General features: G+C 48.2%; 1 long non-coding RNA gene across 2 annotated transcripts; it reads right to left on the bottom strand.

The window, feature by feature from the left end:
• Window positions 1-8,101: 8,101 nt before the first annotated feature.
• On the bottom strand, window positions 8,102-11,185 carry LOC108351729 (uncharacterized). Of its 2 annotated transcripts, none has more exons than XR_001839421.3 (3): window positions 10,764-11,185; window positions 9,096-9,344; window positions 8,102-8,948 (listed from the first exon to the last, which is right to left on the bottom strand). It is a non-coding gene; the product is annotated as an uncharacterized LOC108351729 (long non-coding RNA). The 2 variants fall into 2 exon arrangements; XR_010054051.1 differs by having other exon boundaries at window positions 10,818-11,185.
• Window positions 11,186-13,749: the final 2,564 nt, after the last annotated feature.

Genomic DNA, 13,749 nt, shown 5'->3' with positions numbered 1-13,749 from the left:
AGATGAATGTCACATGTATATAGTACATGTATGTTCAGGAGCAGGTGCACATGTGTGAACGTGCATGTGGAGGTCAAAGGTTGAGCGGGAGGTCTTCCTTAAACACTTTCCTCTTTGTCTACTGAGGCCATGTCTCCAGCTAAGCACGGAGTTTGCTGATTCTGCTGGTCTAGCCATCCAGCTTGTCAGTGAGTGCTGGGATTCCAGGCAGGCTGCTGCACACTTGGCTTTGATGTGGGTTCTGGAATCTAAACTCCCATGACCATGTTCATCTCCTTCTTTTAGCCCTGGTTGACTTGGACCTCACTCTGTAGACCAGGCTAGCCTTGAACTCAGAGACCTGCCTGCCTCTGCCTCCCAATTTTTAAAATTATATGTATATGTGTATGAGTATGCGTGTGTGCACACAGTTGCAGGTTCTTAGGAGGCTGGGAGAGCATTGGACTCCCTGAAGCTGGAATTACAGACAGTGAGTGGCCATCTGTGGGTGCTGAGAGACAAACATGGGTCCAGTAAGCACCTCTAACTGCTGAACCGTCTCTCCAGCCCCCTGGTTTATCTTTATCTGGCTAACATCTACTGCACATGGACACTATCCCTTGTCTAGACAATGGGGCATATTGGAGCGTAGGGCCTGGCTCCAGGGCTCACGGGAGGCACAGATGAATCATGGGATCTGAAGCTCATATGGGGGAAAGGGATGTCACACACATGTGAAGACACACATCCACATGTGAACATCCCCTCCTTTCACACATACACTCACACTCCTGCACACATGGTCACCTCCTTCTTGGGGTGCACTAAGACTGTCAAGCATGAGTCAAGGGGTGGGTGATAGTGGCCCTGGTGTCTGCCAGAGAGGTCTGGAGCCTGGAGGCCCAAGGAGAGATGAACAGGCAGACACCTGAGCAGATGGATCACAGACCTCCTCCTAGCCTGGCTAGTGGCTTCCCGTCATGACTGGAGCTTGTCGAGGTACCTAAGTCATAGCAGCAGCCACAGAACAAGAGCATGTCCAGTGGCCTTTGGCCTCCTTGAGACTACAAAACACATTTTTGAGGTTAGGTTTTTTTTTCCCCCTTTATTCCAGGAAGTCATTTTTAACCAAAGCAACAGAGTTTGGTGATGTGTCATTTCGGACAATCATGGTTTCTGCGCACTGTATTTCTGCAGTCAAGTCTCTGTCTCCTCAAGTAAACATTTTGCTTGCATTCTTCTTGCCAGGCGCTTCTCTGGCTGCTGAATCCAGTGGGAATCCAGATGAGTTTAGCCTCCCTGGGGCTTTACCCAACATGGGCGCAAGTCCAGGGAGCAGAGGCTTGCCCAGTAGGGCTGTGATCCTCTACTGAGCCTCATGTGGGGTTTTACAGATGTCCTGGTTTCCCCAGTGTCCATCACCACTTATAGAACATGATGTGGTGACTGCACGGCCTCACAGATCCCTGGGGCGTTGAGCTGCATAGCAGAGACCTGCATCCAGCTCTGTGGGTTGGTAGCCTTTGTTCTCCCTGCCTCCCCAGGACAGAAGCCATTGATCACTGCCCTTGCTCTCCTGACAGTGAGCTGGGGAGGAGACAGACCCACTGAGGATCTGGCCACCTTCAGATCTCACAGCAGTCCCTGTCATTGCTAAAGTCACCATTCTGTATCTTTGCTGTGGTCCTCATACTATGGCCTCCTGTCTGCCTCTCCCTGAGTCTTTCTGCTCACACAGCTCCATTTGACAAATGTGCTGTGCCAGTCGTATGCTGGGCAGGATGCTGGGCACACAAATGAATGAACCAACAGGCTCAGAGTTGCTGATGGGACTGCTGACTAGGAGAACTGGAGGGCTGGGGTGGACTGGGACAGACTTGGGTGGTTTGATGAAGTCAGAGCAGGTTGTGAGGAAGACCAGGGCTGGGTACTTCACTCTGATGGAGAGGTGAGCCCAGGAAGCTCCCCAAGACAGGAACCACCTCCATTGTGCCTATTGTGGTGTCCCAGGTACTAGAACATAGTAGATACTCACTAAATGGACACTGAATACGTGACTATTTAAAGCAAGGCTGAGTTTTTTGACTGTTGGCAAGCACTTTATTCATTGAACCATCTCTCCAGCTCTCTCCCTGCTTCAGGAGCTGCTCACTAGTGGGTTGTGTGTGTGTGTGCCCCTCTGTGTCTGTGTGTGTGTCTGTGTGTGTGTGTGTCTGTGTGTGTGTCTGTGTGTGTATGTATGCATGAGTGTGCACACGCGAGCGTGCACGAGGTTTAGGTCTCATGTTCAGCATGTTTGTGTATCACCTTTGAACCCAATGCTCACCTCTTAGAAAGAGAACCCTTGATACTTGCCTTTCCCCATCCCATCATTCTGCCTCCTCCTGCAAAGCTGGTGTTAATGCAGGGCCCACACACACCTGAACCTTTCCCTACTAGAATTAAGAATAGAATTTCCATCTCAACGTGGTGGCCCACACCTTTAACCCCAGCGCTCTGGATGCAGAGGCAGGCAGCTTGATTAACAAGAGTGAATTCCAAGATAACCAGAGCTACATCGTGAGACCCTGTCGAAAAAAACCAACTACATATACAATTTTTCATGAATAAATGACTACACACATATACATGTACATAATACATGAGAGCATACATGTGAGACAATTGACTACCACACTCTCGAGAAACAAATTGTTTCGTTTGTAAATGGTTTTTTTTCATTTTTCTAAAAGTGACACCACATTCCTTGTAAATTTCTGTAACCAGCAAGTAAGTGGGGTATGTTTCGTAAAGAGTGTAAAATATGCTCAGTGTTTAATAATCAACTCTACAGGACCTCCATACACACAACTAAAGACGAAATATCACAGAACTACCTCTTTTAAAATTCAAGCCTCATTTATGATAACATCAGCTCAGAATGCCTCCTGAATGTGAGAAACAGAAACATCAGCTACAGGAAGCCAACAGCCGCCTCATCCTTGACGATGCTAGGTCCTCACCCCCACCCACATCCCTGTAAGTGGAGGAGCAGAGCAGGGCAGGAAAGACAAGGCATGCATTAGAAGATGAAGCCAAGTGTCAGCATCAGATGGTGGTCAGCTGTATACAGGACCTCTCAGCAGCTCCCCACAGAGACCCCAAGAATAAAGCTCAGAACTTACAAGTGAGTCCCAGAAGGCGACAGGATACCAGATAAACAAACAAGACTTGACTGTGTTTGCAAAGATGTGAGATAGGCTCACAGCTACCAAAACAGCTACAGGAAAGGCTACTATGTAGTCACTCTCGTGCACACCTGGCTGCAGTTAACACAGTTAGTTCTTCTGAGTGGCTGTGAATAGCTCCACAAAACGCCTAAGAAAGGAACCAAGGAATTGCATTAATCCAGAGTTACGTGTTTGTGGATTGGAAGACTCAATAGCCCTTAAATCAATGTGTAGATTAAACCCAAAATCTATTCAAGTTTCAGGAAGATATTTTATAGACACAGGCAAGACTGCTTTTACATAGACTGGAGTGGTAAATGTTCCCAGCACCCAAGTCAGGCACTCACAACCACAGCTCCTGGGGATCTAACACTCTCTTTCTGGCTTCTGCTGGTACCTGCAACCAAGTACACAGACCTATACAGAACAAGCTCACACACACACACACACACACACACACACACACACACACACACACCCTACCCCTAAAAACTATAAAATAAATCATTAAAAATTCCATACAAAGATAAAGGTGTTAGAATGCCTAAAGGATTTCAAAAAGAAAACTAAACTGGGAGAAGCCAGTTCACCTAAGTTCAAGACTCATTCATTTAACTATGGAGCCACAGCAGCCAACAGTGTGGGGCTACTTACTGGGAGGGGGGGTCAGAGGTCACATAGATCAGAGTTCACATGGCAAAAAGAGGCAGCTGAGAAACAAACCCATGCAGACAGGCCCAGCTGAATTTTTAGAAAGGTACAAAAGTAATCTGTGGAGAACAAGAGACAGCCTGTTCAGTAAATGGCGCCAGAGGGGCAAGTGTCTGGTGGGGGGCTTTTATATAAACCTCACACCTGACACAAAAATCACAGACGCCAATGTGAGGCGTCCACATGTTTAGCGAAAACGACAGGGGAAAATCTTTGTGGTCTAGGGTTGACGGGGGTTCTTGAACTCAACACCAGAGGCATGACCCATAAAAGGAAAAATGCACAAGTTTGACCTCATCTGAATTAAAAACGTTTGCTCTGAAAAACACTCTGGTAAGTGGCTGAAAAACAAAGCAGAGACAGAGAGAAAAACAGTGCATACCATGGGGCTGACAGGGGCTGGAACTCAGACTGCAGTTTAAAGGCATTCGCATCCGTAAGAAGAAAAGCAGCAAGCCAATTAGGAAAGGGGGGAAAATGTGCACAGACATTTCACTCAGAGGTCACTTAGGTGACAAGCCCGCCCACAAAGGCATGTCCATCTCATCAGCCATGATGGGAATGCACACTGAAGCTACCCGAGGGATGACCACACAACCCACAGAACGATGCCAATTAAACAATAGTGTCCAGGCCAAGAGACCCGACAGTGCGGGTCTCTCTGATAAATAAATCAGGAGGGCTGGGGGTGGAGCTCAGATAGTGCGCTGCCCTGGCCTGCACTAAGGCCTGGCTCAGTAGCACCAATGGGTGTGCACACTTGTGATGTCAGCAGTTAGGAGGTGAAGACAGGCTGGTCAGAAGTTCAGGGTCATCCTGAGCTGCATAGTATGTGTGAGGATTCTGGGAGTGAGAGTAAGTTACAAGGGATTCTGTCAGAAGTGGAGAGGGGAGGACAGAGGGGGAGAGAAGAGAGGGGAGAAGGAGCTGGAGGGGAAAGAAGGGAAGGGAAAGGAGGGGGAGGGGAGAGGAGGGAAGGGAAGGGAAGGGGAGAGAAGGGAAGGGGAGGGAAGGGAAGGGAAGGGGAGAGAAGGGAAGGGGAGGGGAGGGAAGGGAAGGGGAGGGGAGGGAAGGGAAGGGAAGGGAAGGGAAGGGAAGGGAAGGGAAGGGAAGGGAAGGGAAGGGAAGGGAAGAAGAGAATATGGAACTCTGCCCTAGAATGCAGGATGGGAGTTTCTTTAAAAACTAAACAGGCAGCTAATATATGTCCCAGCAGTTCATTGCACTCCTGAACATTTCTCCCACAGAAATGAAGCCTTCCACTCAAGAGCTATATGTGAATATTTAGTACAGTTTTATTTGTAATAGCTCCAAACGAGAAATAGCCCAGACAAGCAAGGTTAAGTAAACTGTGGTACATCCATAACATGGATTACTACTTAACCACGAAAAAGAAATAAGCATGGCTACAGGAGACAAGGGGCTGAATCTCTGGAGAGTGATGTTGAGTGGAAGAAGTCAACACACTTGTCAACACAGAAGGTGATACACTGAATGGTTCCACATACAGCATTCTTCAAATGACAGAGTATGAAATGGGGACCCTGTCCAGGAGATAATGGAGCCAAGAAAGGGGACAACATGGCTATAAAGGGCATTGTGTGAGATATTGAAGATGGGCATGTCCTGTATCTTGACTACACAATGTCAGAATCCTGCTTCTGATGTCCTACTATGACTATACAGGATGGTAGCTGTGATGTCCTACTATGACTATACAGGACAATAGCTGTGATGTCCTACTATCAGTATATAGGATGATAGCTGTCCTACTATGAATATACAGGACAATAACTGTGATGTCCTACTATGACTATACAGGATGGTAGCTGTGATGTCCTACTATGACTATACAGGATGGTAGCTGTGATGTCCTACTATGACTATACAGGACGGTAGTGCTGGGAAGCTGAACAACAGCTACAGTGGGATATCTTGGTGTTATTTATTTTTCACAGCTGCTCTTTAATCTTCTCACCCCACAGTTCCTGGATCAAGACAGGGTTGAGTAAGGTAATTTAAAAGGCAAAGGCTCCATGCTGGCTTAATAAGAGCTGCTGTGGCGGTGTTGACCATGATCAGCTTCTGGTACTGGCTGGGAGCTGTGGACCCCAGCGTGTCCTAATGGAACCAGGACTTGGCATCAGAGCATTAGACCTCTGTTCGAACCTCAGCTTTCCCATTTACTAAGCCCTGGGCCTTTGGCAGTTCACTTGTAGTTCAGTTCTTTGGCCTCTTCTGTTCCACTCCTCTGCTGCTTGTGTTACAGATGGGCCAATTTGTCCTTGCGTCCATGTGTGAACACCAGGTCACGATCTGACTATTCAGGGACTTACCACCCCAGTATGGTTGGTATCAGGCAAGTAATGACGGTCTTATTTAAGCCTCTCCCACTATACTTCCTACTTTCTCAAGAGCTATCGGAAAGAGCGATCTGTTTTCTTCTGTAGTCATAGATTCAAAGAGTGATTTGGAAAACCAAAGAGATGGATCAGTCTGTAAAGCTCTGCCTTTTCAAGCATGAGCGCCTGAGTTAGACTACCAGGACCTACCTAAGAATTCTAGGCGTGATGGCACATGCTTTTAATCTCAGCACTAAGGAGGCAGAGACAAGCAGATCCCAGAGATCAAAGGTCAGCCATCTTAGCCAAGACATTGAAGCCAGTGAGAAACCTTGTCTCAAAATACCATAGTAGATAATGTCCTGAGAAACCTCACCCAAGGTCATCATCTGCCCACCCCCACACAATCATACAATCGCATACACACATATACACGGACACACAGTCATACTCTCACTTATATTCATATACTTCTACACACATTCACAAATACACTCACATAACTGCACACATACACACAAACATACATACACAAATATACACATACATAGACATGAGTGCGCGTGCGCACACACACGCGCACACACACGCACACACACATGCACACACACACGTGCACACACATGCACACACATGCACACACACGCATGCACACTGTAGGTTTGGAAACCGCTGGGGTCTTCCCCAGCTAATGGAAGGAGAAACAACCTGACTGTCAGACTTTCTGGGTCCAGCCAGGCCTGAAGCCAGATTCTGTGTGGAATATCCTTTTTCATTTAACCTAATTTGAATGAAGTTTCTGCTCCTGGCACCTGAAAAATTAGGGAACTTTATTTCTTGTAACCCCAACGAGTCTGCTTCATGACCTCTGAGACAGCTGTGGTAACGCCTTCTATCTCACTGCGTGATTGTACACAGAGGAAAAAGTACAAATCTTTGTTCCTTTTCCTGCTTGTAACCAGTCTGTGAAATTGGGTAGAGACATGGAGATTAAAATGGAAAAGACCTAAAGGAGAGGACCCTGAAGGCCATCTCAACTGCTCAAGCAGTAATTTGAGTCTTTTGGTAGAATAACATATTCGTCCATCCATCCGTCCGTCCATCCATCCACCCATCCTTCCATCTGTCCATCTGTCCATCTGTCTGTCTGTCTATCTGTCTACCTATTTATGATCTCATATAGCCCAGGCTAGCCTCATATTTACTATGTGGCTGAGGATAACCTTGTACTCCTGATCCTTCTGCTTCCTTGTTCCAGATGCTAGGATTATAAGCATGCACCTCTATGTCTGATTTCTGGTGCTGGGGATGGAACTCAGAGCTTCCTGTATGCAAGCACTGTACCACTGAGCTACAACCCCAAGCCCAAAACTTAAAAAGTAAATGTATATTCTCTCTCTCTCTCTCTCTCTCTCTCTCTCTCTCTCTCTGAGAGAGGGGGAGCTAGCAGGGCTGGGGGCACACACATGTGTCATGGTGTTTGTGTGCCAATCAGAGGGCACATTTCAGGAGTAAGCTCTCACCTTTCACCTCTGTTTTTGAGGTAGGGTCTCTCTTGTTTAGCACACTCCAAGCTGGTTGGCCCTCAAGCTTCCAGCTGATTTTCTTGGGATCACAGGTGAGCACCATGCTCTCTGTGTCACGCTCTTGATGAGCATCAAGCTCTCTACTGGTTACAAGATGAGCGTGGGCTGTCAGGTTTGCCAGGCAAGTGGTTTCTCCCCTAAGCCATCTCCTGAGTCTGTACGGTTTCTATTTTTAAGTGCATGATGTAGCTGGGATAGGGCATAAGAAAAACATATTAAGAGGCTTGTAGTTTGGCAACAGGGGTACTGAGCACTCTAAGAATTCTCTAAGCAGTTTCTTTGTTTCAAAAGTTATTCGTTTAAAGTACAATACTTTTATTAAGCTTTTGAGAATTTCATGCATTTTGATCATATTCACCCTTCTGTAGATACAATGCATTTTAATCATGTTAGTCCTTCTGTTCCCTCCCCCTAACTTTTCTCTCACTCTCTTCCAATTTTGTATGCTTAAAAAAAAAAAAAACACAAACAAACCAAAAACCATCTAGTCCAATCTGTACTGTTCATGAGTCAACCTATGAGGGGGCCACGCCCTTAAGAAAACCTGATTCTCCCTCCCCAGAAATCACCAATCACCAATATCCATTCAGCTCTTGAGCCTTTCCTGCTCCAAGCTGGAATGTTGCCTGGCTTGCTCTTGTGCAGGTCTAATACAGGCAACCACATCTGCCACAAGGCCATGAGAGCAGCTTCCTGCTATGTCCAGAAGACACTGCTCCACTCTTGTCCTCTTTGACAGCTGGCTTGTACAGTCTGAGATGGCAGCCCCTGAGCCTCAGGAAGGAAGGAAGGGGGTGACATAGTTGCCCCACTTGTGGCTATAAGCACTTAATATCCAGGCAGTCATTCAAGGAAAGTGGTTTGCATAAGAGGAAATGAGGGAGTGGGGCGAGTGGATTTGAGAGCTCTTTGCACAAACACCCAGTCACTTGGTGCCACATCCTTGGAATTGCCACACTCTTGACTCAAAATGAAGAGGGGGCCCAGTGCCAAGGGGGGCACTGCAGTGCTTGTCATGGCCACCGAAGAGGGGCGAGTTTGGCCACCTGTCCTCCGGAGGTTGTTCAGGGAAAGCAGCCAGTCTGGGCTCCTGGGGGATGGCTCAGAAGGTGGGTTCCTCCCTGAAGAAGGACCAAAGGGATCCCAAGTTCAAGGGCACTGGGGCGTTTGAGGACAGGCTTCCTGAGAACTCTGCTGAGGAATCTGGAGAGGCAGAGCATGAGGGGAAGAAGCCATCACAGGTATACATGAGTAAAGAGTTTACTTACCCATGGGGGAGCTCAGAGAGCAGGGGGCATCTTGGAATTCCCCACTCCTCAGACATTGCATCTATGTTCAGTTGAGGTGAGGGTTCCTCTCCTCTCGCCTGTGGCTCTTTCTGCCCAGGGGTTACTCTAGCATCCAAGGATAACACCGTAAAGGTCAAAGATGATGACCATTAGCAGGAAAGCTCCTTACATGTCAGAGGACAGCACCTGGCTGTCTGAGCTGGGATCACACCCTGGCTGGGTACCTTTCTGGAGAAAGAGGAAGCGTGTAGAGAGGTGGATAACTGTGGCCAGAACTGACACTCCTGTGTTCTTCTTAGATTCCTAGCAGAGCTCAGATAAACATCCAGAACCTTTGGAATGTCACCCACCTTCCCACAGCCCTCCCTCCAGCCCCCCACACACACGAAGATGAAGTATTTTTAGCTGTGTTCATTGGCAGTCTGTTTCTCTAGACAGTTGCATAAGTGGCTTGGCGGGGACAGTGAGCTGCACCAGTGGATGGTAAAGCCATTGACTCTGGGGGTGCAGCCAGTGTGGCTTGGTGGGGTTGGCAGGGTCCAGGCCCCTCTGTACATGGAAGGAAAACCTGACACATGCCAGGGAGGTGAGGTGACTTCATCCTGGCTGATTTATGATGAGGAATAACACCAGAGCTCTCCAGCTGCTCCTACCCTTTGATGATTTTGGAATCACAGAATATTAAACTCTGAGAAGAACCCCTGAATGCAGACCAACTGGCTGTGCTGAGCAGTGTAAGGGTTCAGAACTGAGCCTCTGAGGCTCAGAGCCTCAGAGCATCCCGGGACAAGGGAGAGTAGGGCTTTGGGAAGCAGGCTCTCTCCCATCATGCTGGTTGGGTTTTCTCTTTTTCCTTGAATGTTCTGTGTTAGCCTCCCATCAGCAATTTGGGCTGGGACTGTAAGCACTGTTTTTATGAGTAAGAATACAAGCTCGGCTCACAGAGGTTAGCAAGGCTTCGCCTAAATCAAAGAGTAGAGCAGGAGCTGAGCAGACCTCGGGTCCACTCTCTTCCTGGCCAGACTCTTGTTTTTCTCCATCTTCAGGGAGAATTGGGACAAACCTCCTAAAAGAACCTGTGCTTCAACTGGTCAAAGTGTAGAGAAACAGTGACTTTGGGGAGCTGGGATGGAAATGGGACACCTACATCATACCCTCTTCTAGAGGCTCAGAGAGCATGTTGAAAAGAGATAGCAGGAGCCAGATGTCAAGGAAAATTGGAGTGAGACATAGGACGAGACCACAGTACCCATGAACTCCCAACAGCTGTGGTTGACTGCGCAAGGCTTGTGCAAGATCAAGCCAGTCAACATTCCAGCACAAGCCCCCACCCCCATCTGAGGAGTCCCTGATGGTTGATGGACTCTAAGAGAGGGAGAGAGGGGAAGAGGTGGGGGAGAGGAAGAGTGCTTTTCTTTAAGGATATGTGGCCCCTGATAGGACAGTCACTCAATGGATGGCCCCACACCCACATGTATATGGGCAACACAAATGGGCTTAGCAAAAAAAGCAAAAAAGGACATGAAGTTGGGAGGGAGCACAGGGGATTGAAGGAGAATAGGTGTGGGAGGAGTTAGGGGAGGTTAGGGAGGTGACACAGACAGATACACATGAATAAATAATAAAATAAAATGTAAAATCACTAACCAGTACAGCCTGTTCTCTGTCAACTTGACACAAACACCCGACTCTAAGCCGTACCTTTCTGCCTTGTGTCCCCAAAGTCTTGGGTTGCTATCATACTTAAATTGCTTTGTCATGCATGTTGGCCACAGCAACAAGAAGAATTAACGAGCATAGAATCCTGGGGAAAGAGAAAGAAAAACCACAAAATCAAATTAGCTCCTGTAATAAAAAATATCCAATAGTTGAGATTTTTAGGAAGGAGGAAAAATGAAGGGAGGGGACATGAGTCAAACTTCTTCCGATTGCCAGCATTTAAACTCCACAGGAAGCTTCCGACCAAGGAACTTTGGATGCCACCGCTGGCGAGGATGCTAACATCCAGCCTGCCAGTTTCACGCCTGCCTTTCTCCGGTGGAAACAGCCACCCTTGCTGCCCAGAGCCCCGTGCCTCCGCTGGCACTTGGAGTAAGGAGAGCTGGCTAAAGTCACGCCCTCTCCCCAGCCTGTGTCCCCTATGCAGAATGGGGGTGGGGGTGGGCTTGACCAAACGTTCTTGAGGTCTTGTCTGCATTGTTGGTATGAGGACGCATGACTAGTTGCTATGGAAACCTTCTGGTGCCCAGGCTGTTTGTCATGTTTCAGGGATGTGTTCTTCTGCCACCTGGAGAATACTGCACTTGGCAGACACTGAAGTTCAAAGACAGGGTAGAAGTTCTGACTTGGGAAGAACCAGAGGGGTGTGTGTGTGTGTGTGTGTGTGTGTGTGTGTGTGTGTGTGTGTGTTAGCTACTGTTCTGTTGTTGTGAAGAGACACCATAAACAAAGAAGCTTAGAGAAAAAAGCATTTACTAGGGGGGATCTTGCACGGCACCAGTTAGGAAGGCACAGGGCTGAAGCAGTAGCTGAACATTTGCATCTGATTCACAAGAGGGAGGGAGGCAGAAAGACTAATGCTGGACCTGGTGTGGGCTTTTAACACACCTCCTCCAACAAGGCCACACCTTCTAATCCTTTCTAAAGAGTTCCCCAACTAAGAACCAGATATTCAAATATATGAGCTTGTGGGGACCATTCTCTTTTAAACCACAACAGTGTGTGTGTGTGTGTGTGTTTGTGTGTGTGTGTGTGTGTGTGTGTGCACGTGCGCATTTACACATGTATGTAGGTAGGTACATGTATCTGCATATATAGGCCAGAGATCATGTCGATGTCTTCTATTGCTCTGTATCCCAGTAACACATGTACACACACCAATTTATTTGTGTGCACATGTGTTTCTCAGAGGACAACTTGACAAACCACTGGACTGATTAAGTCCCTCCTCCCACCAGGCTTGGATGGTGGAATGCTGGTGTATTTTGGAGAAAGGGAAGTGTGGTTCTCCTATAGTGTAGGCTCCTGGAATTGAACCCCAGTCACTGGTCTGGGCCACAGTGCCTTTGACTTTAGACTGAGCCGTCTAGCAGGCTCTTTACCTTAGTTTTTGAGACAGGATCTCAGTGAACTCAGAACTCACCAATTGGCAACACTGGCTGACCAATGGACTCTAGAAACATGCCCGTCTCTGCCTCCTCCTGTCCCCACGCAGGTAACAGATGTGAGCTGCTGTGCCAGGCTTTCACATAGGTGCTGGGGGTCTGAACACTGGCCCTCGTGCTTACACAGTCATCCCCTTCCTCACTGAGCCATGTCCTCATTCCCAGCTGAGGGAGATAGACCAGATAGAGTGAGATAGATAAGGCAGATGCAGGGAGTGGACCAGATGCAGAAAGATAATCCAGATGTTGGGAGATAATCCAGATGTTGGGAGATAACCCAGATGTTGGGAGATAACCCAGATGTTGGGAGATAAGCCAGATGCAGAGATAAGCCAGATGCTGGAAGATGGACCAGATGACAACTACAAAACTCCTCCTTCGTGACTTTAGGAAAGCTTGCGTTTCATTTCCTGTGGGCCTGTCACACCTTGTTCCATTCATACTGCCCTTTCTCCATAAAGCACCAGCTTCCCCACTATCCAAGGCTGGCAGTGGAGGGACTTCCTTAACCAGGTCAGCGATGTGGCAGCTGTTTCACCAGGGGCACTAAGTTGACAGAGAGGGCAGGAGGAGGGCAGGAATGTTCTCACCTCTCTGCCAGGCTCAGGCCCACAGAGTCACCCAGCAAGACCGCTGACTGAACCCAACACACCTGTCACGGAAGGTCACAAGTGCTACAGTGGCCACAGACACCATCCTCAGGACCTGGCCCTGCAGGACTCTCCAAAGAGATGCTGCACAGAGACCCTGCAACATGGCGCTCCACGGGGGTTGCTGGCCTTTGTCAAGGAGAGGCGTGTGTTGTGGTGGTCCAGGGCTACACAGCGGGATTTCAATACGGCCTGCCTCTCTCTGGGTAGTAAAAAAAAGTCTGTCTTATGAGATGGTTGAGCTTTCGGAAGGAGTTATTCTGTAGAGATGTGAGCAAGGCTACGGGGACCTAGAAAGATGGGTAGCCAGGGACTCTGCTTCCCTGGAGAGGGAGGGGAAGCTGGCTGGAGTGCCAGTTCTACACCAGCCATTCTCAACCTGGGTAGAAACCTCTTTAGGGGTCAAACAACCCTCTAGACAGTATCCCATGGGCTGAATCCAAGAGGATGCCAAAGGCAGGGGGATCAGGTTAAGACCAAGTGTAGAGGTTACCCCAGGAGCAGTAGACAGAAAGGAAAATGGTAAGGAAAGGCAAAGACTTGCAGTATGACCTTCTGTCCTCCCTGACAGTAACACGGTGATGCAAACAGGACTGCAATTAGAAGTAAAGGAGGGATGCCTTAGTCTCTGCTGCTGGCTCTCTGAGGACCTGTCCTCTAGCACCCGTTGAGGTGAATGGGCATGATGGGAAACAGTCTTGGGAGCTTCATCTGGTGGGCACTTTCACTGCCACAGAAACACAGCATCCAGAGTCTGAGAAGCTTATCCATGTGATCTCCGGCTCTGCTTGCTCCTGAACTCTCAAGCAAGAGGCTGCC

The sequence above is a fragment of the Rattus norvegicus genome, chromosome 8 (genome assembly GCF_036323735.1).
Source record: "Rattus norvegicus strain BN/NHsdMcwi chromosome 8, GRCr8, whole genome shotgun sequence".
Classification (NCBI taxonomy): domain Eukaryota; kingdom Metazoa; phylum Chordata; class Mammalia; order Rodentia; family Muridae; genus Rattus; species Rattus norvegicus.
This window is presented reverse-complemented; position numbering and strand designations above follow the sequence as displayed.